Genomic DNA, 27,817 nt, shown 5'->3' with positions numbered 1-27,817 from the left:
AGGGGTTCCATGCTTGTTGCCAGGGATTTTGTATGCTTTGGGTATCATGCTTGTTGCCAGGGATGAATGTTCATTGCCAGGGGTGAACGCTCACAGCACTTGCACTTCCAGGTAATGCTACAGTGCTGTGCAGGGACAGTGGAGTCAGACGCTAGAGGTCAAGCATGACCTTCACCTTCAGCAACTGTCTCCTCCAAGGCGGCGGACATTTTTGGATGGACATTAGCAGATTTACATGCGGACGGTTAGTCCGCATTGGTATTTGCTGCCCCCCCAGCTTGGCGCCTCCAAGCCCCCACAGCTGTAATTACACCAGTGAGTATAGCATTCTTTTATTTTTCACTGTAAAAGCTATGTGTAGACCCTGATTAAGCACCTAGGCACTGCACCAATACCCTGCTAATGAGCTAATTACCCCATATCACCACAATTGATGGAGAAGATGCTTGCAAAAGATATGCAAAGAAAAGGTGATTTACAGCAGCTGTAAAAATGTGGAGGCACTCGATATCCTGCCTTTCAGGATCCCGGCGCTCTGCATATCGGCACCTGAATCCCAACAGCCAGTGTATCGACAACTATTCTCCCTCTTGGGGTGTCTACGACACCCTGGAGAGAGAATAAATAGCGTGGCGTGCATAGCGTGTCACCGTGCCTTTAGCGTGGCAAGCACAGCGATCCCACAAGGGTCTCTCTTGCGCTCGCCCCGCTGCCGGCATTCCAGCGGTCGGGATCCCGGCGCCGGTATGCTGGGCACCGGGATTCCAAGCGCCGGTCTATCGCAGTAGACCCGTAAAAATGGATGATTACTTCATATAATAAGGCAACAAAACTAGACTTACCTAGTAAGCCAAAGGATGTGGTTAGTGGAGTGTTTAAATAAAAAAATTGTCTTCATTTGGGCAAAAATGTTTTACAAAGTCTAAAGTTGTGATGAATTAATTGTGTACTTGAAGAGAAATGTGTGAAGTCTCAAATATTTAAGAATTTATGAAAGCAGATAACAAATGTTTGTGAGTTTCAGGCAGCAAAGAAAGTGTTAATGGAAAGAAAAAAAATGTGTTTGTACATGGATAAGTAACTGGCTGGATAACAGGGTACAGCAAGTAGTGGTCAACGGGAAGTCCTCAAGCTGGACACCAGTAGTCATCAGAATACCACAAGGGTCCGTACTCAAGCCACTACTGTTCAACATATTTATCAATGACCTAGAAATAGGCCTGGAAAGCACAGTGTCAATCTTTGCAGATGATACTAAACTGTGTAGGGTAATTAATTCAGAAATAGATGTAGAGTCTCTGCAGAATGACTTATCTAAACTTGAAATCTGGGCATTGAAATGGAGAATGAGGTTCAATATAGAAAAATGCAAGGTTATGCATTTCGGGACTAAAAACAAACTTGCATCCTACATATTAAATGGGGAAAGTCTAGGGGTAACAGTTTTGGAAAAAGATTTGGGGGTACTCATTGATAATAGGCTTATTAACCGTATACAATGTCAAAGCGCAGTAAAGAAGGCAAGTAAGGTGCTAGCGTGCATAAAAAGGGGAACTGAGACAAGGGACGAGGATGTAATCCTGCCGCTGTACAAATCATTAGTACATCCGCACCTGGAATATTGTGTTCAGTTTTGGGCACCATTGTATAAAAAAGACATCAGTGAACTCGAAAGTGTTCAAAGGCGAGCTACAAAACTGATTAAAGGCCTAGAAGGACTGGACTATAAGGAAAGACTTACTAGGCTGAATATGTATACACTAGAAAAGAGGCGCCTAAGAGGAGATATTATTAATATCTTCAAATATGTAAAGGGACATCACAAAGAGTTATCAGAGGAATTATTTATTAAAAGAACACAGTTTAGGACACGTGGGCACTCGCTGCGACTGGAGTAGAGAAAGTTCCAAATGCAACGGAGGAAAGGGTTCTTCACTGTTAGGGCAATCAGGTTGTGGAATTCGCTGCCAGGGAAGGTGGTAATGGCGGACTCTGTAATTGGATTTAAAAAAGGAATGGATACATTTCTGAATGAAAAAGCTATAAAAGGTTATAATAGTTAAAATATCAACGTGGTTAATCCGGGGGTAACATGAGTTATAGTAGCTAACTAGTCATAAAACATTATTTAGCAAGTATGTAGAATCATCACAACTTAAAAAAGGTTGAACACGATGGGCAATTTGCCTCTATTCAACCTCAAATACTATGTTACTATGTTACTATGTTACTATCAGTCTGCAATGTGATTTGTCATTTTCAAAAAAGAGTTCAAATAAATGAATACTATAATTGGCAGGCATGTGGAGTCTGGGGCTGATGGAGGGCATCTGTGGTAATGAAAGGTGATGAACTGCGGCAGCCACAGTCAGCAGATCGAGGCTGCAGCTGCAGCTGGAAGAGCAGGCCATGTGCTCTGAGTACTGCAAAATCATAGACAGAAGCTACCAGAAGACCCCAATGAGCAGCGAGGCATGGACAGTGCTGGGCCAGCATGTAACAGTAGCCACTCCCTGCGCAGTTGCTGGAGTTTGTGGCTTGCTGTAAGGCAGTCATGCATGGCGCACTGTATCCTGGTTGGTAGGCTGAAGTTAACTCTATATGTCACAATCAACTGATGATTTGAATGGCACAGGTCAGCTGACCTACTGGTAGGCACCAGTAGGAGCAGGATTAGGTGGTTGCATGTAAGGTAAATTTATGGGGAATATTGGGAAGCAGAGGGTGGGAGCTTGAAGGGCATGTGACCATCCCTGGCCCGCCACAGGATGTAGTAGTAAAATACTATAATTGTTTACATCTTTTACAGCTTATATGTGGTGTAGGTGCTGTACCCCACTGTGTTCACATATTGTAAGCACTGTCTCTCTGCAGTGTGAGTTGTCAGTTGCAAAGAAAACTTATAATAAATACTATAATTGTTTTTTATGTACAACTGGTGTGTGGTGTACGTACTGTACCCCACTGCATTAACTTATAATAAGCACTGTCAGTCTGCAATGTGAGTTGTCATTTGCAAAGAAAAGTTAAAATAAATAAATACTATAATTATTTTTTGTCATTTGCAAAATAATCAATAAATAGTATATATATATATATATATATATATATATATTTATTTTGTGTACAACTGGTGTATGGCGTAGGTGCAATACCCCACTGTATTCACAAAACATATAAGAACTGTGACTCTGCAGTGAGTGGTTATTTAAAAAAAGTTCAATCAGACAAATAATACTGTTATACTGTAGTTGTTTTTGTACATCTTGTGTGTGTTCATGTATATGGATCACAAAAATCAGTTGAGAGAAGAACAGGAGCAGAAATCAAATACTGTACTAGCACTGCAGCTACTGCCACCAGTCCTGACTACACTAGTACTTCAATGTTTCTAATAGAGCCAATGCCCAAGAGCATGGATGGTTTAAGTCAGGGCATCTGAAATAAAAAGCAAAAACAATATTTTACAGTGGTAAAGGAAAATTCCTGGTGATTCTGCAACTGTCAGTTAGGCATCATCTTCTTATTCTTCCTATGATGACAATGCAAGCCCTTCTCACTAAGAGTCTCAAGGAGGTGTAAAAAAATGAAAACTGGAAAGCAGTAGAAAAAACTATGTGCTAATAAACGTCACAAATTTCACAGAAGAGTCTAAATGTTTCCATGAGTGCAATTAGTGAGCTTTACCTTTCTTATACTGTGCTTATGGAGAAGCCTCCTTTTTGCCATTTCTGCACCCTCTGCAAATGTAGGAATGAGCAGCAGAAGTACAGTATACTGTAGCTTGTGACATAGAAATTGATGATGCCATGTGGAATTGCAACAGGATGAGGGGGATATTTGTGTAGCTGATGCCAGCACTTATGAGGATGAGGATGTTTTTTTGTGTAAGTTAGGCACCAGTGGAAGCAGTTTTTGCCTGTGAAGGGAAGACCATTGTCATGCCTGGGCATAAAAACAAAAATCCACCTCTCACAGTATGTGTGGAATTATTGTTACAGAAATCCTGAAAATACTTGTCTAGCCATCTGTAGCATTTGTAAAGCTAAAGCAAGTAGAGGTAGGCACCTTAATCATCTGTGAACCTCCTCCCTGTTACATAATTTGCAGCAAGTTCATGGAAAGGTTTTGGTAAAATCAGAAACTTATGCTAAAAAATAACAACAAGCAGTCCAGCATCAGCTAGCTCCCTTCTCTCAGCTGGATCCCAGCACCTGCAGTCTCCACTGCCAACACTTTCATCATCAATATCCTCATTAATTATCAGAGGTAGTCCGACCCAACAATGTCTCCTTCAGTTTTCTATAGCAACTGCTGTTTCCAGGAAAAAAAACTTTGCCTTCCCAATAGACCAAGTGGTGATGAAGAGGGGTCAAAACAACATTTTGACATCTGGATGGGTCTATAAGAATTGCCTAAAATTACTGACACCTATACCGTAACTCTATCTAATATGGTCATGTCCAGAGAATGGTGGTGGATTATTTAAATGATAGTGTACAGATATGCATGTCACAGAGTTCCTTTGACTACAGAAAGTAAAAAAAATGCTATTTGGAGGGGATCAGTACGAAATCCCGCCAGACGGGATCCCGGCGGTCGGAATCCCGACCGGCACAATCCCGACAGGGGGGCGAGCGCAACACAGCTCCTTGCGGGCTCGCTGCTGGCACGGTGCCTCGCTACTCTCGGCACACTAATTTATTCTCCCTCTATGGGTGTCGTGCACACCCACAGATGGAGAATATGTTGGGATTGTGCCGGTCAGGATTCCGGTGTCGGTATTCCAACTGCTGGGATTCCGTCCGGCGGGATCTTGACCGCATCCCATTTGGAGGCACTTGTACAAACTGGCTTTGCATTACTTAAGCTGCCTACCCTCCAGAGTTTACCCAGAAACTACTTATTTCTCTGTACTGTAATTGTTACTTTAAAGAGAATGCATTTGTTTGTATATAAAACAGTTTTCCAAATAGCCGCAATTGGGACGCAAATGTCGGAGACGTATGTGTAGCATAAGACAGATGCATGTTGCTGTTGCCACCTGGACATAATCTTTTTTTAGTCTTATGGTAAATTACACTGGTTTTGTAGCCAATTCTGCATCAGCACCAATGTCGGTAAATTTTCCTAATCTTAATTTCTAATATGCCTGTTCCGTTTAATGCTACAGGTTGAGTATCCCTTATCCAAAATGCTTGGGATCAGTAGTATTTTGGATACTGGATTTTTCTGTATTTTGGAATAATTGCATACCATAATGAGATATCATGGCAATGGGACCTAAGGCTAAGCACAAAATACATTTATGTTTCATATACACCTTATACACACAGCCTTAAGGTAATTTTACCCAATATTTTTTATAACTTTGTGCATTAAACAAAGTGTGTGTACATTCACACAAATCATTTATGTTTCATATACACCTTATACACACAGCCTGAAGGTCATTTAATACAATATTTTTAATAAGTTTGTGTATTAAACAAAGTTTGTGTACATTAAGCCATTAGAAAACAAAGGTTTCACTATCTCACTCAAAAAATTCCGTATTTCGGAATATTCCGTATTTCGGAATATTTGGATATGGGATACTCAACCTGTATTACAAAACTACATATGGTTCAGTTTATTTGAAATTTTCTAAAGGGTTTGTTTATATTACAGAACATTAAATATTATCCAAATATCTCAGATACAATCCAACATACCCCATCATGCTGCTTCACTCTTTAAGCAACACTCATCATTTTCTTTCACATCTGTTTTGTTGGCACAATATATCCAACAACAGACAGAAAGAAATTTGAGACTCAGAAAAATCAGCAGGGTGTCAAGCTTATCAGCTGACTCCCTACCAGTTTGTATCATTTACAATACCTGTCTCCATTTGAGTTCTATAAATCTTTCCAAAATCCTATCTGCATTCGAGAGCTTCAGTTGATTTTCTATATGAGTAACTGCACGAAACAGGAACGTAGACTTACAATACATAATATTCGCCATCTGTACAGTTGTAAATATTTGATATACCCATTCCAAATACTATAATTGACCAACTTTTCAGCACCATTATTTTTTTACCTACTCTATTAACAGCTTAATGTATTTTAGCCAAAAAACACATTTTATTATGTTTTGGAGTTAAATCAATTCTACAGTATGTTAGGTAACAAATATAGAGCTAAATGTAACCTAAACTGTGTACTATTTCACACATACTAATGCAGTTATATTGTAGAAAAAAAAATTCTGTATTGTATGCCAAACAGTATTGTTTGTGGTCTTGAGACCCTATACCCTTTAATGTGGCATCTGTGAACCTAACAATTCATGATAATAGGCAGTGTCGGACTGGGGTATGAAGGGCCCATCGGGGGAATGCAGTGATGGGGGGGCCATACTTAGGGGTGTGGTCATCCTACAAAGGGGGTGTGGCCAACCTCCACAGAGGCTTGAAATACACAATAGACTTGTGCAGTGTAATACCATGTATAATACAAGTGCACAGTCTGGAACCTGATCCCTAGAGGAAGGAGTGGGCCCGCAGGCAGTGGGGCCCACTGGTGGTTTCCCCTGTACCCCTGTGGGCCAGTCCGACCCTGATAATAGGACATTCACAAGTATTTAGAGCTTCTTACTATTTATCTGGTATGATGATTTTTGTGGTTTCTAACATTATATTTTCTTTCTTTTTTTTGTTTTATATTCTTCTAAACAAATTTTATTTTATTTTGTTGTGGAAACCAGAATGGGATTAAATTCTGCTCAATGACAACTGACTGGCCTGACCATGTGTAATATTACTCTCACTGCTGCCGGACAGGGTCACTGACACCCAGAGTATACTGTACATGAAACAATGATAATTAAAAAAAATCTTAATTTAAATAAATAGAGCTTTAGTTTTTTTCCCCACTAAAAATATGATTCCAGCTTTTTGCTACAGTTTACCTAAGATAGAGTATACTTTAAAAACCACTAGACACATTTGGATACAGGCAAAAAGAAAACAGATAACATTGCAGATACAATATGTTTACATTAAAAATGATGGGTCTGATGCCAAGTTTAACGCAAGTCGAATATAAGTGGTTCCACAACTATATCTGTATATTTGTCCAAAAGCAGAATTGTAGCCTACTCTGCAGCCTTACTGCCCCAATCAGTACACCTGGTTTCACAGCCATTACTGGTGCACACTTTCTAGGATAGGGCCAGTCGCACCGATAGTGGGGGGGAGGGTATCAGGTACTGTGTACCTGGGCCAGGCTTGTTGGTTGCTGTCCCTCTTAGCAGTAACTGTCCCTCAGCAGGTAACTGTCTCTCTTAGCAGTGCTGCTGAGGGGGACAAGTGTCTCCCATAGCAGCGCTCGATGCCGCTGGAGCGGGTCAGTTGCTGACAAAGAAACTTCCTCTAAGCAGCAGGCAGTGCAGCTCTTAGTATTTTATTACTATTTTTGTAGGGGGCATGGTCTTGCCTCCTGTATTTGACCACAGCCCTGGTCCCCCCCCCTCCCCCCCCCCACTTTACTATCCTTTGTGTCCAATACTCCTACCCTTCTGCCACTGTTACTACACAGTTTAATTTCCCTCAGTTCCCATATGGACCACTAAGTCCATTATCCACCCCTCCCCCTTCTGTATCTTACCCTTCTTTTACATTTCCATTTTTTTCCAGCCAGGGTCTTCAGTAATATGCCCTATATATCATGGATGGTATAATATAATATAGTTATAATGTGGATGATGGGGATGCAATGACTCCTGATCCCCGTGTAGAGCATATGTTTCATTCCAGAGCATTTGTAGTGCAAAGACATGCATGATATCTTCTGCAAATGAACTTGCATTCAACTCTGTATTGAGTTGAATGCCCCTATTTTTATATATTCTGGGGTTGTTGGGGTTTTTTCTGGGGGGGGGGTGTAGGTGGCTCACTAGATTAGCATTCAGTATTAGGGTTAACTGCTTGCATGTTTAGAAAATTATATCACTTCCAATTTTGTGATCATTCTAATTAGTAACTATGCTGTCTGGGCTGGAGAAGTGGCAATAGCGGAGAAAGTTAGTACTGTATATCAGTCTACTGGATTTGTGAAAGTTCATCGCATTAAAACTTCTAAATGTTCTAAGATACCATAATGGCTAACCTTTTTAAATTTCTTGGTCGATATAAAATTCATTACTATAATTAAAAAAATAAAACTTTACTTTGCTGTTCTTCAAATGATTATCTGGAAGTGCACGGCACACTTCAGAACCACTTTAATAATATCTTCTTATGAATGCAGCCAACATAATTTCACTAGATAATCACACTGTAGACTGTGACACTTTCCATTATATTATAAGTACTGTTTTGTCAAGTGTACATAAGTTTACAAAAAATTTCTGCTGTTTTTCTCCACACAGATATTAATTTGCTTCCCCACAGTTTTATTATCTATCAGTAAAAACTAGAGCTGTGCGACATACCATTTTTGCTGGTTTTTGATCTAATTTGTCATCTGGTTTTGGTTATGGATTTCGGACATAATTGGTTTAAGTTTTGGATTATTTTTAATTTACTAAAAAAACTAAAATCACATTTGTTCTGCCTTTCTTTGTTCCTACAATATTATTAACCTCAATGACATGAATTTCCACTCATTTCCAGTCAATTTTGATCACCTCACAGCTCACAATTGTTTTCATCTGCTTTAGGCCAAAGACTGCAGTGAGCTGGCTGGTTACTAAGTGACAGAGCAGCGGCACAAACACATGGCAGTTCATAGCACATCTAAGAAACATTGCCACACAGTAGTGTCAGAAATGAAAAGTGGTGTAAGATAGAAATGTCCTTGGGCCCTCCTACCCACCCTTATGTTGGACATGCACCGTTTAACAAACCAAGCACTTCAGCAACAAGGACTGCCACTATTGAGGCTGAAGTGCTTGGTTTGTTTGGACCTCCACAAAACAGGCTACCATCTTGCAGTGGCAAGATGTCATCATCATTACCATCCTCATCCTAACTCTGATCAGTGTGTACATCATCCTCACACAATATCAAATCATCCACACTGGAATCCAGCATTACAGAAGTCTCTGTACTTTGACATAATTGCCAGTAAAGGTCTTCCTCATGGAATTTGTAGTTCATTTTGATGAACCTCATCTTTTCCACATTTTGAGGAGGTAGCCTCCTAGCTACACTGATTACTGATTAGGTTCCCGGCAATGCTGAAAAATCTTTCTGAGTATACACTGGAGGGTGGGCAGCTTAAGTAATCCAATGCAAATTTATAGAAGGGCCTCCAAATTGCCTATTTTTCTTTCCTGTAGACAAAGGGACTCTGGGCCGAATTCAGACCTGATCGCTTGCTAGGGTTTTTTTACACTGCTGTGAGCAGATAGTCACCACCCATAGGAAAGTGTATTGTTGCATTGTAAGTGTGCAAATGCATGTGCATCCGAGCAGTACAAAAAAGTTTTTTGCAGTTTCTGAGTAGCCCAGGACTTCCTCAGCCACTGCGATCACTTCAGCCTGTCCGGGGCCAGAATTGACGTCACACATCTGCCCTGAAAACACTTGGACACGCCTGCATTTGTCTAACCACTCCCAGAAAATGGTCAGTTGACACCCAGAAATGTCTTCTTCCAGGTAATCTCTTTGCGATCGGCTGTGCGAATGGATTCTTCGCACAATCCATCGCCCAGCAACGATCTGCTTTGTAACTGTACGATGCGCCTGCACATTGTGGTGCATGCGCAGTTCTGACCTGATCGCAGCGCAGTGAAAAATCCTAGCATGTGATCAGGTCTGAGTGACCCCCTGTGTGACGCTTATTTGCATGGTGTCATGAAAATATTCCTCCCCATCCTTTGGATAGTGACTGTACAGGTGGAGTTAAGGTAGAGGTGTCACAAGTTCTAGGCAATTATTTTAGACACAACCATATGTCTAAATGTTGTGTTGACCCCTCTGCATCACCACTGGGTCTCTTGGGAAAGTTGAGATTTTCCCTGACAGCTGCTGGAGAAAATGAAGGAGGATTTGATCTACTGTACAAGTCCGACATACTTTGTGGAATTGCTATGTTTAATCTCCTCCTTCAATTTTTCCAGCTGATTTTCCAAAAGCCTAATTAGGGGAATCATCTGACTTAAGCTAGTAGTGTCTGAACTCATTCCGACGGGTTTGAGCACCTTCCACAAGACAGAAAGTATTTTCCATTGCACTGGGCTAAGGTACACTCATTCCCCCCTCTCCAATGCCCTGACTTGTCCTGTAGCTGAGGATGGACTTTTGTTGTTCCTAAATCATCTGAAGCATATAAAGGATGGAATACCACTTAGTTACCACCTCTAGCTTCAGTTGGTGGCAGGGCAAATTGAACAGTTCTTGCAAGTGCTGCAATATCCTGCTTGCTGTGGCTGAATGCCGAAAATGTCTGAAACTTTTTCAGGCCACAGACAGCATATCCTGCATGCTCCTGTCATTTAAAAAAAAACCTGGTACCACCAAGTTGATTGCGTGAGTAAAACTTGTGACATGTTAGAATTTACTTTCCTTTTCCCAACTACTTTTTTTTGTAGAGGGAAATACTTTCTGTTTATCAGAAATACCAAATACTGGGAAGAGTCCAAGTGGAGTAAGCCATTTTGCTATGACATCCCTTAGTTGTGGTTGTCAGCGGTATGCCTCTTAGTGAAGCTGGTGATACACTGCCTCTGAAAGAGCTGGTGTTGTTTGTTAGATGCTGCTGCTGAAGGCAATTCACCCACCCAGTGAGCTGTCTCAGTCATGTAATCTTTAGCTTGCCCACTACCACTTCTCCACATGTCTGTGGTTAAGTGGACAGCGGGTACAATGGCATTTTGTAGGCCAATAATTCATTTTCTTTTAACGTCCGGCACAGACAAGGAATGGCTTTTCGAGTAAAATGGAACTGAGATGGAATTTGGTTCCAGGGACATAGGACCTCAATTAACTGTGCATTAATGACAGATATTGGATGCAGATCTAAAACTAACATAGCCATGATGGTGTCAGTGATCTGCTGTTAGACTGGGTGAGAGCTGTCATACTTCCCCTTCCCTCTGCAAATGATTTTTTCACAGTCAATTGTTTTTTTAAAATACTACTAGTAGTCTTCTTGGTCCCCTTCTGGGATGAAGATCCATCCCTAGCAGCAGCAGGCCTTGTGCTGAAGGATTCTTCTGGGGAGTCCTGGATAGGGAAGGATCACCAAGCCTTAACAAAATGGATGCAGGTCTACATCTGATCATTAGTGAGAATATTGAGGATGTAGGTATTGGCAGTGGTAATTGCATGTGCTGGCATCTTGTTGAGAGAAGAGAGATAGCTGATGCTGGACTGCTTCTTGTTATTTTTTTAGCACAAGTTTATGATGTTGTCAAAAACTCCATGAACTTCCTAAAAATGATGTAACAGGTAGGAGGTTCCACACATAAGAGATGGATTTTTGGTCCTATGCACAGGCATGACAATGGCTTTCTTCTTATTATGGCCAAGAGCTGCTTCCATTGGTGTCTGACTTACACAAATAACATCCTCAACATCCCTATTAATGCCGGCGACAGCTACACTCATCCCCCCTCATCCTCTTGCACTTCTACAGTGGCATCTCAATTTCTACAGTATGTAATCAACTATAATTCTGCTGCTCATCCCCACATTTGCAGAGGGAGCAGAAATGGTGGAAAGTGGCTTCTCTGAAAGGCCATAGCACTCGATGACACACTTAGGAGTAGATTTACTAATGTGGAAGTTTATTTAGAACTGGTGATGTTGCTCATAGCAGCCAATCAGATTCAATTTAACATTTATCTAGCTACTTCTAGAAGATAATAAATATAATATGATCGGTTGCTATTGGCAACATCACCAGTTCCACCTTAATAAATTTACCCAAATGACTCTCCTCAGGGATTTGTGTAATTTCTGTTTCTAAACGCACAGTTTGTTCTACTGCCTTAATGGTTTTAATTGTTTTTACACCTATTCTTCTAGACTCTGAGGGAAAATGTCTTTCATCAAAATGAGAGGCAGAAGAACATGCCTCACTGACAGTTTCAGAATCACCACTCATATAAAAAAGGGCAAGACCTTAGCCTTTCCTTGCCACTGCATTTGGTGAACGGCATGCTGACAACTTTGCACACTGGGGTACAGCATTCCGGGAAGCACTGCGCAGAACAGTACAAACAAATTATACAACAATATATTTTTTTATTTTTTTATAACTGGCTGCTCAACTCACACTGTGTGGAGTCAGACCAGTTTTCCACATGCACATTGGGTTACAGAGCCTACTGGGGTGCAGCAGACTGAGGTGCAGTGTGCAGAACAATACAAACACAAATTATGCAACACAATTTTTGTTTTAATTGGCAACTCATCTCACACTCTATGCAGTCAGACCGATTTCCTACAAGAGCACTGGGGTACAGCATACTGGGGTGCAGTGCATAGGACAATGCAAAGAAATTTTGCAAGAAATATTTTTTCTTTTTCTAACTGGCAGCTCAGATTCCACTGTGTGTAGTCATACCATAGTGCACAGTACAGACAAATACAACAATTTAAAAAAAATTAGTTGGCAGCTCATCTCACACTGCATGGGGTCAGAGCACTTTTACGAACATGCACTGGGGTAGTACAGCATACTGTAAATCAATAAAAAAAAGTTTACTTTTTAGATTTTTTTACTTTTTGCTGACAAATATGGAGTTGCACTGTGAACACCGTGGGTGGGGCATGTGGATCAATGCAGCACCACTGCAATGGAATTAGACTAAAGGGACACACTGCTTGTGGATGGACATAGCACAGCACAGCCACGTAGATGGACACAGTGACAGCAGCGCCAATTAGATGGATGAAGTCACAGCACAGCCTGTTTGGAGTGGCTTGTATTTAAGGCAATCTGACCCGCTTATCTCTAGTGAAAAGTAATGTTTTCTAGAACATTTTTACTATTAGCACTATTAATATTAGTATTTTTTTTCTAGAACAGTACCTATCTACCTAAATTTACTAATCTGCAGTTAAGTATGAATTTTTCAAATTCAAACTGCAAGGCTTTATCATCCTGTGATTTGGGGGTTGATTTGCCAAACTTAACCAAGCTACAATGCAAAAGCAGGTGTCAAACAAGCTCACATGTTATGTAAAATGTAGATAATTATAAAGAATTCAATTGCTTTTCATTCTCTAAAAGCCTAGCATTCTCAGTATTAGGCTCAGTCCTCTATGATTGGTGTTGGAAAAATGACTTTCTGGGTCCCCATACCTAAAGAGTACTGGCCCAATGCTGATTAGCAATAACCTCCTCTAATACCCCAAGCCATCGTGTAGTATGATCAAAATATACTGCAATATCTTGTGCCAACATTCATGGATATAAAGTAGTCCACGGCCCTTGGCAAAAAATTAACAAACCGGACTCCTGCTCCCATGGCCCATGCAAGATGGCAATTCTCACATGGGTCACTGTCATTGAAGTGTATATGGAAGGGTTCATTGGTTAAGAGTCAGACACTCTCAGCCTATCAGTGGACACTGCCATAGAAACCATGCGCTGATTGCCTGAGGGCATCTGACTTTTAGCCAATTAATTCTTCCCTATACACCTCAATAACAGTGACCCATTTGAGAACTGTCATTTCATGTAGTCCATGGGAATTGGTGACCAGTTTGATTTTTTTGACAAGATCCGTGAACTACTTCAATAAAAGAAGAGGACTGAGCACAGCCAAGTAGTTTTTAAGTATGGAGTATGAGTGTGGTTTTTAATTTTAATAAAGGATTACAATAATCAGTGTACATGTCCTGTGATTGTTGCAATATTTTGTTGACAATGGTACTAGAGATCTCAATGGGCACTGCACAGCTTGCGCGTTAATTTTTTAAGGTTGATTCACTCTTTGCTTATATGAAATATATTAAAACTTAACTTTTATTAAGATTAATCATAGAAAAGCCACACAAGCCACAAGTGGTGAACACGCCACACAGTGGTGAAACAGTCCGTTTGTGAACAAGTGGAGCCAGACCGTGCACGGTCTGGCCCACACCATGCTCCCTTGGTATTGTATAGCCCACTTTGGCCCCTCTTTTTCATTTTTAAAGAATGCTAACTTTTTTCTCTGGTAGCCAAAAAGATCTTTTGTTTATTTAAGCTCATATAGAGCTTACCTCCTACATTGCCTAAAAGTTATTTATTTGTTGGCAATGAGCCATTACAACATTTACTTTACAAATACCACTTATTGCTAAAAGGTATAGTGTTTATACACATTCTGAGAGAAGAGGTCACATTGTTTGTGCTCTTAAATACTCTTCTTTATGTATTATACCATAATTAGTAGAGCTTTAATTCATTATTTTATTCATCCATTACACCCCATTCCTTTTGAATGTTGTTGCACATATAGTTGTATTGACCTTCATTTAAAAATTATAGATATGGGACATTAGAACTAATACCAAATCTTATTAATTACTTGCAAAAATACCTCTTACTAAATAAGATAAATTATTATTTGTGAGTATTGTATTGTGATTTCTTTCAGATTGTCTTCTTCTCTTATACTGCAATTAGGAGATTTTCCAATTTATTATTGCCTCTCTTTTCCATAACCCATCTCTCTCATCCACTGTCCGCCATAATCATATATGACAGTGGACAGCAGAAGTAGGGGTACCCTCTTTCTATCCCTACTTATTTGAGAACTCTCTCATCCCATGCCAGATATCAAGTTCCCGAAATACATCAGTAACAGGGACTTGGGGCAGACCAGAGAGACAGCAGAAGCTCTCACTTTTTGGTATTTATGCCATAACCACATACTCTCTCATTTGTTGGGTCATATCACTACTGCCACACTTCACTGGATACACCCAAACCCATCTGATCTTGGAAGCAAAGCAGTGATAGGCCTGATCAGTACAAGGTTAGGTGACTACCTTGGAATATCAGGTGCAGTAGTCATAATACAGAATTACCAACAAACAGCAGAAGTGGTAGAGTAAACATTGGCCTTACCCCTATCTCTATAATCTACTCTCAGGAATACAGATATATCTGTCACGATCCGGGTATCTGGACGCCATTTCTTACCTATCAGATGCCTCCTAAGGCTGGCTCAGCGCTCCAGGACCGGATCCCATCTGTTATCCTGATGTGCACATTCCCGCATCCTCTCCTGTCTCTCTGGACGCAGTCACAGTAACGCCTTATACATCTGGCATGGCGTCTCCCGCGGCCTCCGCCGCCGTCCCTGAGCTTCTGCATTCAGAGTGGCGATTACGTCAGCCGCGGCCTCCGCTGTGTCCGCGTGGTCGGATGTGCATCTGTCAGCCTGGCGTCTCCTGTCTCCGGTGGCCGGCGCCGCCATTACTGTTTTCCAGACCACATGGATTACAATCCAAACTTCCCTCCAAGTGTCTGCATGGGCGCAGCCATCTTGGATTCTGTCAGCTGATCATTCCTACCAATCCGTTGTCAGTTTTATTAATTTGCATAATTGTCTAGCCAATGCCTTCCTTGCTGCAGGTATAAATAGGTTGTGCCTGAGCAAGGAAGGCGTCAGTGCTTTGGTTGTCAAACCTAGTTCCAGTTTGTCTCTCTTCTGTGAATGCCTTCCAGGTTCCAGCTCCTGTCTCCAGACTTCTGCTATAGAGACCCGCACCAGCATTCCATCTGCGGTGTAGCCTGACTCTCCGATCCATTCTGGACTCACCTGTTTCCAGCTACAACATCACCTGCTTCCAGCTCAGCTTCCAGCAGTGTACAGCTTCTCTTAAAGGGCCGGTGTCCTTTCTGCAGTTTACCACTCTCCACCGGTATTATTATTTCTCCGCTCTCAAATTCTACATTTCATCTACATTGCATCGCTCTCAAGCTTTATTTATTATTTAACTGGTTCCAGCCAGTATCCACTCCGTGCCAACACCTGTCTGGTTCTAACCAGTACCCACAGCAGCATTTTACCTACAGCAGTCCAGCTTTCCCTGGAACACCAGCTGGTACGACCCTGGGCTTTCCTCATTGCTACAGTTGAGCCTGGTAAGGACTTTCCAACTTGCAGATAATAAGAACTGTCTCATACCACCAGAGCTCTGTGGCCCCTGCCACCCTGTAGCACCCAGGAACTGTATTATTATTTCTCTGCTGATTTTTATGTTACTTTTTACTGCTACTGTGATGCATGAAGTTTGTCATAAATAAATATCATTGACTTTTACTCAAGTTGTCGTGGTCACGCCTTCGGGCGGTTTCTCTTCATGTTACTTACATGTCCAGGGGTCTGATACAACCTCCCAGGTTCCGGTACATCTCAGCCCCTACAACTGAGGCTGCCTTCCGTCAGCTCAGGCCCTCAGTTGTGACAGTAAGCACTGACCAAATGAATCCAGCCGGAGACCAGGATCAAGCGGCCAGGCCGATGCAAGAACTGGCAGCCCGACTTGAACATCAGGAGGCTGCACAGGGCCACATCATCCGCTGTCTCCAGGATCCCTCTACTCGGCTGGATGGGATTCAGACAACTCTCCGTGGATCAGGCGCATCTGGGGCATCAACCACAGTGACTCCAACTATAACCCCACCCACCTTACCCGTTTCTGCTCCACGTCTTCATCTTCCAACGCCAGCAAAATTTGACGGATCTCCAAGATTCTGCAGGGGATTCTCAACCAGTGTGAGATTCAGTTTGAGCTACAACCTGGCAATTTTCCCAGTGACCGTACAAAAATTGCCTACATCATCTCACTTCTCAGTGGCTCAGCCCTTGACTGGGCATCACCGTTATGGGAGAGGTCCGACACCCTGCTATCTTCTTACACTGCATTCGTGTCAACATTCAGGCGCATCTTCGACGAGCCAGGCCGGGTAACTTCAGCTTCGTCTGAGATTCTCCGTTTACGCCAGGGATCACATACTGTAGGACAATATCTTATACAGTTCCAGATCCTGGCATCTGAACTGGCATGGAACGACGAGGCCCTGTATGCTGCATTCTGGCATGGTTTTTCCGAGCGTATTAAAGATGAGTTAGCTACCAGAGACTTACCCTCCAAGTTAGATGAGCTAATCTCACTTTGTACAAAAGTTGACTTACGTTTCAGAGAGAGAGCAACTGAGCGTGGAAGATCATCTGCTCCAAAATCTTCTGCTCCTCCTCCTCGCCAACTGTCACCAACTAAAGATGAACCCATGCAAATTGGCCGTTCCCGTTTAACTCCTGCTGAGCGCCGAAGACGTCTCTCTGAGTTTCTCTGTCTGTATTGTGCAGCTCCGTCTCACACTATTAATGCCTGTCCCAAACGTCCGGGAAAACTCCAAATCCTAGCTCGCCAAGGAGAGGGCCGGCTAGGAGTAATGATCTCCTCTCCATCTCCTCAAGATTGTAATCTCCCAGTCTCGCTTCAAGTTGCTCAACGTTATCAGAACGTCATTGCCCTCCTGGATTCCGGAGCAGCTGGGAACTTTATTACCGAAGCCTATGTTAAACGGTGGTCCCTACCCACCGAGAGACTTCCTTCCTCCTTTTCCTTAACTGCCGTGGATGGCAGTAAAATTTTTGATACAGTTATTGCTCTAAGGACTCTACCAGTTCGTCTGAGAGTGGGAGTTCTTCATTCCGAACTTATTTCACTTTTAGTGATTCCAAGAGCCACACATCCTGTGGTCCTGGGCCTTCCATGGCTCCGTCTTCACAATCCTACAATTGATTGGACGACTACGCAAATCCTGGCATGGGGTCCCTCCTGTGCTGAGACATGTTTGTTTAAAGTGTTGCCTGTCTGTTCTTCCTCCCCCAGGTCGTCTGATGTTCCACCTCCTCCATATCAAGATTTCACGGATGTGTTCAGTAAAGCTTCTGCTGATATCCTTCCTCCTCATAGAGAATGGGACTGTCCGATTGATCTCGTTCCAGGGAAGGTTCCACCTCGAGGCCGAACTTATCCGTTGTCTCTGCCTGAGACGCATTCTATGGAGGAATACATTAAAGAGAACCTAGCAAAGGGGTTCATTCGACCTTCCTCTTCTCCAGCCGGCGCAGGCTTCTTTTTTGTAAAAAAGAAAGATGGTGGTCTGCGGCCGTGCATCGACTACAGAGGTTTGAACGACATTACCATCAAGAACCGCTATCCTTTACCCCTGATTACTGAGCTCTTTGACAGAGTTAGCGGAGCTACCATCTTTACAAAGCTGGACTTGAGAGGTGCATACAATCTCATCCGGATCCGTGAGGGTGACGAGTGGAAGACCGCATTTAACACCCGTGATGGACATTATGAGTACCTCGTCATGCCCTTCGGATTGAGCAATGCTCCAGCTGTCTTCCAGCATTTCGTCAATGAGATCTTCAGAGACATTCTATATCGTCATGTCGTGGTCTATCTAGATGATATCCTCATTTTTGCCAACAATTTAGAGGAACATCATTTTTGGGTAAAGGAGGTTCTGTCCCGTCTCCGTGTCAATCATCTCTATTGCAAATTAGAGAAATGCGTCTTTGAAGTCAAGTCCATTCCGTTTCTAGGGTACATTGTGTCCGGTTCCAGACTAGAGATGGATCCTGAGAAACTACAAGCAATCCAGAATTGGCCGGTACCCTTAACCCTCAAAGGGGTCCAGAGGTTCTTAGGGTTCACCAATTATTACCGAAAATTTATACGAGACTTTTCCACCATTGTGGCGCCTATTACTGCTTTCACCAAGAAGGGTGCTAACCCGTCCAAGTGGTCTGAAGAAGCCATGCAAGCTTTTCATCTTTTAAAACAGAGGTTCATCTCTGCGCCTGTCCTGAAACAGCCTGACATCGACTCTCCTTTCATCCTAGAGGTGGATGCCTCCTCCGTTGGAGTAGGAGCGGTGTTATCTCAGAGGGCTAAAGATGGCCATTTACATCCTTGCAGTTTCTTCTCACGGAAGTTCTCCCCAGCGGAGCGCAACTATGCCATTGGCGACCAGGAGTTGCTAGCCATCAAGCTCGCTCTATAGGAGTGGAGATATCTGTTGGAGGGAGCTTCTCATTCAATCACCATCCTTACAGACCACAAGAACCTTCTATATCTGAAAGGCGCACAATGTCTCAACCCTCGTCAGGCCAGATGGGCACTTTTCTTTTCCAGGTTCGACTTTAAACTCCAGTTCTGTCCGGGCTCTCAGAATCGCAAGGCCGATGCCCTTTCCCGCTCATGGGAGCAAGAAAATGAGTCAGAGTCTTCAGACAAGCATCCTATTATAAATCCGTTGGCATTCTCCACGGTAGGGATGGACTCTACGCCCCCATCAGGGAAAAGTTTTGTGAAGCCGACACTAAGGAAGAAGCTCATGCGTTGGGCCCATGCTTCCCGCTTTGCCGGACATACAGGTATCCAAAAAACCCTGGAGTTTATCTCTATGTCCTATTGGTGGCCAACTCTGAAAAAGGACGTTTTGGAGTTTATTGCATCTTGCCCAAAGTGTGCTCAACATAAAGTATCCCGCCAGTCGCCTGCGGGGCAACTGGTTCCACTATCTGTTCCCCGTCGACCATGGACCCATTTGTCGATGGATTTTATTACAGATTTGCCCATGTGAAACAAGTTTAATACCATCTGGGTGGTAGTTGACTGGTTCACCAAGATGGCACACTTCATTCCTCTCACCGGTCTTCCGTCAGCTTCCAAGTTGGCTCAAGTATTCATACAAGAGATCTTTCGACTCCACGGTCTTCCAGAAGAAATTATCTCAGATCGAGGAGTTCAATTCACAGCCAAATTCTGGCGAAGTTTATGTCAAGCCCTCCAAGTCAAGCTAAAGTTTTCCACGGCTTACCATCCTCAGACCAATGGTCAAACTGAGAGGGTGAATCAGGACTTGGAGTCCTTCCTCCGCATCTATGTGTCCTCCTCTCAAGATGACTGGGTTCAATTACTTCCCTGGGCCGAGTTCTGTCATAACAACCAGTATTATTCTTCATCTTCTTCAACACCATTCTTCACCAACTTTGGATTCCACCCTAAAGTCCCTGAGTTCCAACCGCTTCCAGCAACTTCTGTTCCCGCAGTGGATATCACCTTGCATCAGTTTGCCAATATCTGGAAGAGCGTACGATCAGCTCTGCTCAAGGCATCGTTCAGGTACAAGAAGTTTGCGGATAAGAAGCGTCGAGCAGTTCCTGCTCTCAAGGTGGGTGATCGGGTATGGTTATCCACGAAGAATTTGAGGTTAAGAGTTCCCAGTATGAAGTTTGCACCTCGCTACATCGGTCCTTTTAAAATTGATCAAGTCATCAATCCTGTTGCTTACAGACTCCAGTTGCCTCCCTTCTTAAAGATACCCAGGACATTCCATGTTTCCCTGTTGAAACCGCTAATCTTGAATCGGTTTCATTCCTCACTTCCTCCAACTCCGAAAGTCCAAACTCAACGAGGCGTTGAGTATGAAGTAGCCAAGATCCTGGACTCACGTCACCGTTACGGTCAACTTCAGTATCTTATTGACTGGAAGGGTTATGGCCCTGAGGAACGTTCATGGACCAATGCTTCTGATGTCCATGCTCCTGCCTTGGTCCGGAGATTCCATTCCAAGTTTCCTCAAAAGCCAAAGAAGTGTCCTGGGGCCACTCCTAAAGGGGGGGGGTGCTGTCACGATCCGGGTATCTGGACGCCATTTCTTACCTATCAGATGCCTCCTAAGGCTGGCTCAGCGCTCCAGGACCGGATCCCATCTGTTATCCTGATGTGCACATTCCCGCATCCTCTCCTGTCTCTCTGGACGCAGTCACAGTAACGCCTTATACATCTGGCATGGCGTCTCCCGCGGCCTCCGCCGCCGTCCCTGAGCTTCTGCATTCAGAGTGGCGATTACGTCAGCCGCGGCCTCCGCTGTGTCCGCGTGGTCGGATGTGCATCTGTCAGCCTGGCGTCTCCTGTCTCCGGTGGCCGGCGCCGCCATTACTGTTTTCCAGACCACATGGATTACAATCCAAACTTCCCTCCAAGTGTCTGCATGGGCGCAGCCATCTTGGATTCTGTCAGCTGATCATTCCTACCAATCCGTTGTCAGTTTTATTAATTTGCATAATTGTCTAGCCAATGCCTTCCTTGCTGCAGGTATAAATAGGTTGTGCCTGAGCAAGGAAGGCGTCAGTGCTTTGGTTGTCAAACCTAGTTCCAGTTTGTCTCTCTTCTGTGAATGCCTTCCAGGTTCCAGCTCCTGTCTCCAGACTTCTGCTATAGAGACCCGCACCAGCATTCCATCTGCGGTGTAGCCTGACTCTCCGATCCATTCTGGACTCACCTGTTTCCAGCTACAACATCACCTGCTTCCAGCTCAGCTTCCAGCAGTGTACAGCTTCTCTTAAAGGGCCGGTGTCCTTTCTGCAGTTTACCACTCTCCACCGGTATTATTATTTCTCCGCTCTCAAATTCTACATTTCATCTACATTGCATCGCTCTCAAGCTTTATTTATTATTTAACTGGTTCCAGCCAGTATCCACTCCGTGCCAACACCTGTCTGGTTCTAACCAGTACCCACAGCAGCATTTTACCTACAGCAGTCCAGCTTTCCCTGGAACACCAGCTGGTATGACCCTGGGCTTTCCTCATTGCTACAGTTGAGCCTGGTAAGGACTTTCCAACTTGCAGATAATAAGAACTGTCTCATACCACCAGAGCTCTGTGGCCCCTGCCACCCTGTAGCACCCAGGAACTGTATTATTATTTCTCTGCTGATTTTTATGTTACTTTTTACTGCTACTGTGATGCATGGAGTTTGTCATAAATAAATATCATTGACTTTTACTCAAGTTGTCGTGGTCACGCCTTCGGGCGGTTTCTCTTCATGTTACTTACATGTCCAGGGGTCTTATACAACCTCCCAGGTTCCGGTACATCTCAGCCCCTACAACTGAGGCTGCCTTCCGTCAGCTCAGGCCCTCAGTTGTGACAATATCTTATCATAATATAAGAGGAAACCAGACTTAGCTCCACGAAGGAAGGTATAAAGTAATACCAGTTGAAAATCGTTCAGCAAATATCACATTATACCAAGAGAGCTATCATCAAGGAGTACATTTATTATTACAAAAAAATTTTGGCTTTAATATCTGATGATATAAATACTCCTGATGCCTATAGATATTACATATATCTCTGTTTTTAATATTTTTCACCAAGGTGCACTTGAACTGCATAAGGTACACAATTAGTACTCACACTGGGTATTTAAACCCCTATATGAGCATTTTTCTGTTCCTCCAAGGGTGATTATTTTTATACAAAAGTATGTACAGATCTAATCTTAATAAAAGTTAAGATGACTAACCTTAATAAAAGTTAAGTTTTAATATATTTCATATAAGCAAAGAGTGCCCCAACACAGAGTCTCTCTTTTTCTCTTCCAAAATTACTACTTGTATTATTGACTCTGGGAGCACCACAAACTCACATATGCACAACAGATACCCCTATTGGGGATCTTTTGATTAGTTTGTATTGTTGGTACTGGTGAAGGTATATATACAATCCTCCACAATAATAAATCCAGTGCGGCCTCCAAATCTACTAAGCTTACATTATGTAAAAACATTGTTGATTTTTCCAGTGTACGATTTTGGCCGAGAATCAGCTTACTTTGTAACTTTTTTAGTCTGTCTTGACTTTAGTAAAGCTCCGATTTGCAAAATTGACTAAAATCGACCAAAAAGTCAAACACAAGATAAACAAAATCAACCTCTAGTAAATATACCCATTGGTAGCAATTCTCAACATGTAATGAACAACTTTTGACTCATTTTCTGATTTTCCTGATTGTGGCATTCCAGAATCAGGTAAGACAATAAAATTTAATTTCTTCTAAAACATATTCAAATAATTTATTCAGGACTACTGTAGTTTGACTTTTAATGCAAATGTGAAAGTAATTATTTTCATAATTAGAAGTAATGTCTCATTATGTGAAAAACTATAAAAATGCACATTTTGAATAGCTACACTGTGTTGAAAGACAGTATGATTTTTTTTGTACATTTTTTAACTGCTATACATGGCGAGGGACTAGCCTGTATAGCCTACTACACTCATGGCTGTAATTTAATTCACTTTGCACCAGCAGGAAAGATAATCATTAGTTTCAATAAGCTCTAAGTATCAGATATTGTAGATGAAAGAGATGTTTTCTGAACAGCTGCTGATCTGGAGAGGGAAAGAGTGGGGGAGATTTTGAACAATAAAACATGTTGAGTAGATGGCCTTCATCAATATTTAAAATTGTAAGTGAGGAATCTTGCAGCATTGTTCAGAATACTGCTTAAAGAGAAAAATACAACATACTGTAATATAATGTGTACACTAAGGAGTACATGAGATTTAAAAACCAAAGTTTTAAATATTATTTTCATATATTCATTGTCTAATATTATATAAATTAAACAAATTAGCGCTAAGAGTACAAAGCAAAGACAGAGCTTAAATAAATCCTTCTCTAGCCTAGCCTTCAAGTCACATACTATAAAGTAGGTAATAGAGAGATACAGTAGTGATGTGTAAATATTATTTATCACCAATGTTACTGCAGATATTGTATACATAATAGAGATGATCAACCTATTTAAGCCGATATAAGTGCATACAAATGCTAATAATAACAATATCTAGCACTAGAAATCAGTTTCTGACTGATTGTAAATTCACCTCTGAAGTTGATAGGTGACATTTTCATGATCATACATATATTGGAGTATTTAAAATATTTACTTTGTATTTCCATTCCCTAGGGGATTATTCATTATCAATTTGTGGTGCTGGATACTTAATTACTGGAGCAATTCAGCATTGCTCTGGTACGGGTACAGCTGCTCTGAAAAGCAGCTGTCTCCACAATCAGTAACACTGCTACTTCAGTAGTAGTGATACTTACTAGTGCCAGAACTGCCCTGTGTGCATGTATGACCTGAGGTAACACTTGCGCATAGCTACAGGTCACTAACTGCAGAGAAGGTGGAGTGATATGCTCAGATTCCTTTTCACAAGTACGGGCCTCTTTCCCATAGAAAGGGGTGGGGCTCCGGTAATTAGCGCCATTGGATGATGACATTGATTCTCTCAACCAAATTCTGAAAAATATTATTTGCCAGAGTTTGCTGAATATTAGACAAACAAATCGGAACCCTAATAATGAATAGGCCCATTGAAAAATACATGTGTAAAATAGTGTTTCTGCATGTGTAACGGCTCATTAGTGAGTTTCTTCTATTTCAATCAAATCTAGTAGCAAATGTGTATTGTATTGTTGAAGCAAATTTAAACATAATTTTCTTATATTTATGAGCTGGTTTCTGTAAGTGTATCTCTCTGTAAGTGTAAACCTGTCACATGTAGATCCGGTGCAGAACTGGGCGCAGGGCTGCATTCAGAAATTGCGGGGCCTGGGCATGACAAAATAAGATTCCTGTGCACATACTTGTAGCAACATTATATTATGCCCCACAAAGTAATGCCTTTTGCACCATAATGAGCCCCCACAGTAATTCCTCTGCAGCCTGCCACCATATTAAGTCCCCACAGTAATGCCACTGACACCATAATACGCCCCTGCAGTTATGCCCCTGTCATCACAGTATGCCCCACACAGTAATGCCCCTGACACTATACTATGCCCCCACAGTTATGCCCCTGTCACCATATTATGGCCACGTAGTAAAAATGCCCTATGCTACAATACCTGCTCTGAGGGGTTTTGCTCATTGTCAGGGGGGAACCTCCCTGCCACCACCACACATGTACGATCCCAGTGGGGCCGCTGTTCGTGTCTGCCCCCTTCAATCTTTTGAAAATATCCCTCACAAAATGGCCACTGCTTCCTCAAGCATTTAAAATAACTGTCTCCTCTGAGGCGGAAGCCATTTTGAAGGGACATTTTCAATACTTTGAGCAGGGGCCCTCTCAGTAGCAGGTGGAGGTGGGTGGCATGCATCCTGGACCCTCTATTCTCTGTCAGAGTGGCTGGGTCCAAGACAGTTGTGCCCCCAGCACCACCCTGATGGCAGCCCTGACTGGGCGCATCTACTCATCAAAATAAATATGCAATTTTGTTTAATGAAACTATTTAGAACTTATTTTCTTTAAAGCATGTGTGTGAAACAAAGCATCAACCCCAATGTTTGTAACATAGTAGAAATTAATGTGCTTTACTAAGCTAAATCATAAGCTTGCTGTAAGTGAGGTTTTATGAGATTATGAGATTATGTTATTAGTTGAGATGAGCAAAAAGATGGAGTGGCCACCTGCACCCGGGGATTATACATATATAGGTATAAGCTATGATGAACCCATGTTGTACAGTATTGATGTAGAGTCATATGTCAATTATATACATCTTGTATCAATACAATGGTGCAACCATAGACAATTTTTCAAATAACAACAGCTAAAGAGAAGTAAAGATTGTCTGTAATTAGTGCACTGAGAGGAGTTGGGTATATAAATGGTTCACATAAAAGCCTTTCAAAGGATTTTTAAATCACAAAATATATTAAAATATTGGTAAGGAATGTTCTCAAAAGGTACAGTAGTGAATTTAGAAAATTGTGCAGTACTCTATTAACCCCCACTAGTACTGTAATTGCTAGGATTGTGTTATCCTGGTATCTGTACACAGGTGAATAGATGCTTTCAGTCATCTTTTCTTCAGGGTATTACAAAACATACAACTCATTCATTCTAATTTTTTATAAGCTTCACAGATGAAACCCACATTCTAGTCTGCAATTATCATGAATAATACTACAGATGCATGCTATCATCACATAGTCATATAGCAATAGGAAATGGATACACAGCAGAGAATGTCAACATGCTTTTCACTGCGAGTTCTTTTGCTGCATCTAAGTCTGCAACTTTCTTCCTATATCACTTGCAGATTAGTAAACTATATATAATAGAGGTAATCCCATCTACAAACTACAGTGTATTTTTTCTTTGAACTGTTTACCATATGTACAGGACATGGTGTCACAGTTATTACTGGGTTTAGGGGGTTATTGAGGTTTGTTAGCAAACCAAAAAAAGCAAACTAATGGGAAAAACCATGTTGCACTGCAGGTGGGGCAGATGTACCATGGGTACAGAGATTTAGATTTGGGTGGGATATATTGTTTCTGTGCAGGTTAAATACTGGCTGCTTTATTTTTACACTGCAATTAAGATTTCAGTTTGAATACACCACACCCAAATCTAAATCTCTCTGCACGTTACATCTGCCCCACCTGCAGTGCTACGTGGTTTGCCCATTAATGTGCTTTTTTTGGTTTGCTAACAAACCTGAATAAGGCCCTTAGTTTGCAAATGCACATTTCTACATGACATTTCCAAATTAATAATTGTAGTTATGAAACATCAGTTGCAGTGCAACTCATGTTTTTCTTTCTATTGGCAGGAGGAACCTACTGTAGATACCATTCAGCTGAGGTATGCCAGAAACAAGTATGAATCCAAACATACTCACATTATCTACAGTATTTATTATAATATATTTTGGAAACATCAAACAAAAGTATACTTGCTTACCAATATGGGTGCAGATCTAATTACCTTAAAAATCACATAAAGTGACATAAGATCAATGAAAATGTATTAAAAAAATACCTTACAAAAATGTTTAAAGCAATATATGCATAAAATTCATCAACATGTAATTGTGGTACCCCGGAAAATGTTGTGTGTGTGCCCCTTTAAGATCACTGACAAGTCCGTGGCAGCAGTGGAGAAAGGTGCTGGCACAGCAGGAGTTAAGCAGGGACTCTGGTCTGATCACCTGGGCTGACTGTGTAAAGCTAAGCAAGAAGCAGAGCAGGAGCTGAGATCGAGTGTCAGCTGCAGGATGCTGGACAGTGAAAGCTGTGCTGCAAAGAGTAAGCAGTGGGGTACTGTTGGAGAGTCAAGTGCCGGGTGAGCGAGTGTTGAGATACCACAGCCGAAGACACTGCCAGGTATAGGGAAAGACACGGATTGCATAGTGCCATGTTCTACCAGTTATTAAAGGTTATTAAAGAAAGCCCTTTCCCCACATTGATACTGAGAGATATCGGAGACTGAATTTTATTACATGTGCAAGGCAGACATATTTCATGGAAAGACTGAGTTTTTTCTGCAAGTTAAGTAAAGCCCTTTAACAGAGAGAGGCTGAGTTTGTTCAACCAAGAGACCCTCATTGTTAAGCGAGATAGATTTGTGAGGAGACACTACCATCCCTTTGCTAGCTACACCCTCTTTGGAAACAACTGAGAAAATTTGTCCCTGTCTTAACTCAGGATTTCCAATACATTTGTGTGCCAAATTCTCCCATTGACACCTTGTGGCAATGCAGACTTCCATCAGAGCTCCAATGTTTATTGCTGGTGAAGACTGTCATACCTTGGCTAGGGAAAGCTAGAAAGTTAGTGATTGTTATTGCTAATTGTGTCATCACTCTCCTCATGATCACATTGTAGGCTGTGATTCCAGTTATCCTATGCTAACATTTGTTATTCTAATAATAACATGTTCATCTGCGATTCCAATGAAATTGTGCCATTCTTCTGTGATTCAAATCAATTGTCTTTTGCATATTGAATGCTCTTTTGTGTTGTCACCTGTAGCCAATTGTCTTCTCTTTTTTCTTCTTTGTTACCCAATTCTTTTTTTGTGATTTTAAAATGTAATGCCAATTAACCAATCATCATCTTCAATCCAGAGTTCATTGGAGCTCAATAAAAAGACATCTTGTTGACATTTCTGACATCCTTCTTGTGTTGTATCAATCTATC

The 27,817-nt window shown here is 41.9% G+C and overlaps 1 pseudogene; it reads left to right on the top strand.

The window, feature by feature from the left end:
- Window positions 1-14,886: 14,886 nt before the first annotated feature.
- LOC134937876 (5S ribosomal RNA) lies at window positions 14,887-15,005 on the top strand (annotated as a pseudogene).
- The last annotated feature ends 12,812 nt before the right edge of the window (window positions 15,006-27,817 follow it).

The sequence above is a fragment of the Pseudophryne corroboree genome, chromosome 6, assembly GCF_028390025.1.
Source record: "Pseudophryne corroboree isolate aPseCor3 chromosome 6, aPseCor3.hap2, whole genome shotgun sequence".
Taxonomy (NCBI): Eukaryota; Metazoa; Chordata; class Amphibia; order Anura; family Myobatrachidae; genus Pseudophryne; species Pseudophryne corroboree.
The sequence above is the reverse complement of the archived record's forward strand: the minus strand, read 5'-3'. Positions and strand labels throughout refer to the sequence as shown.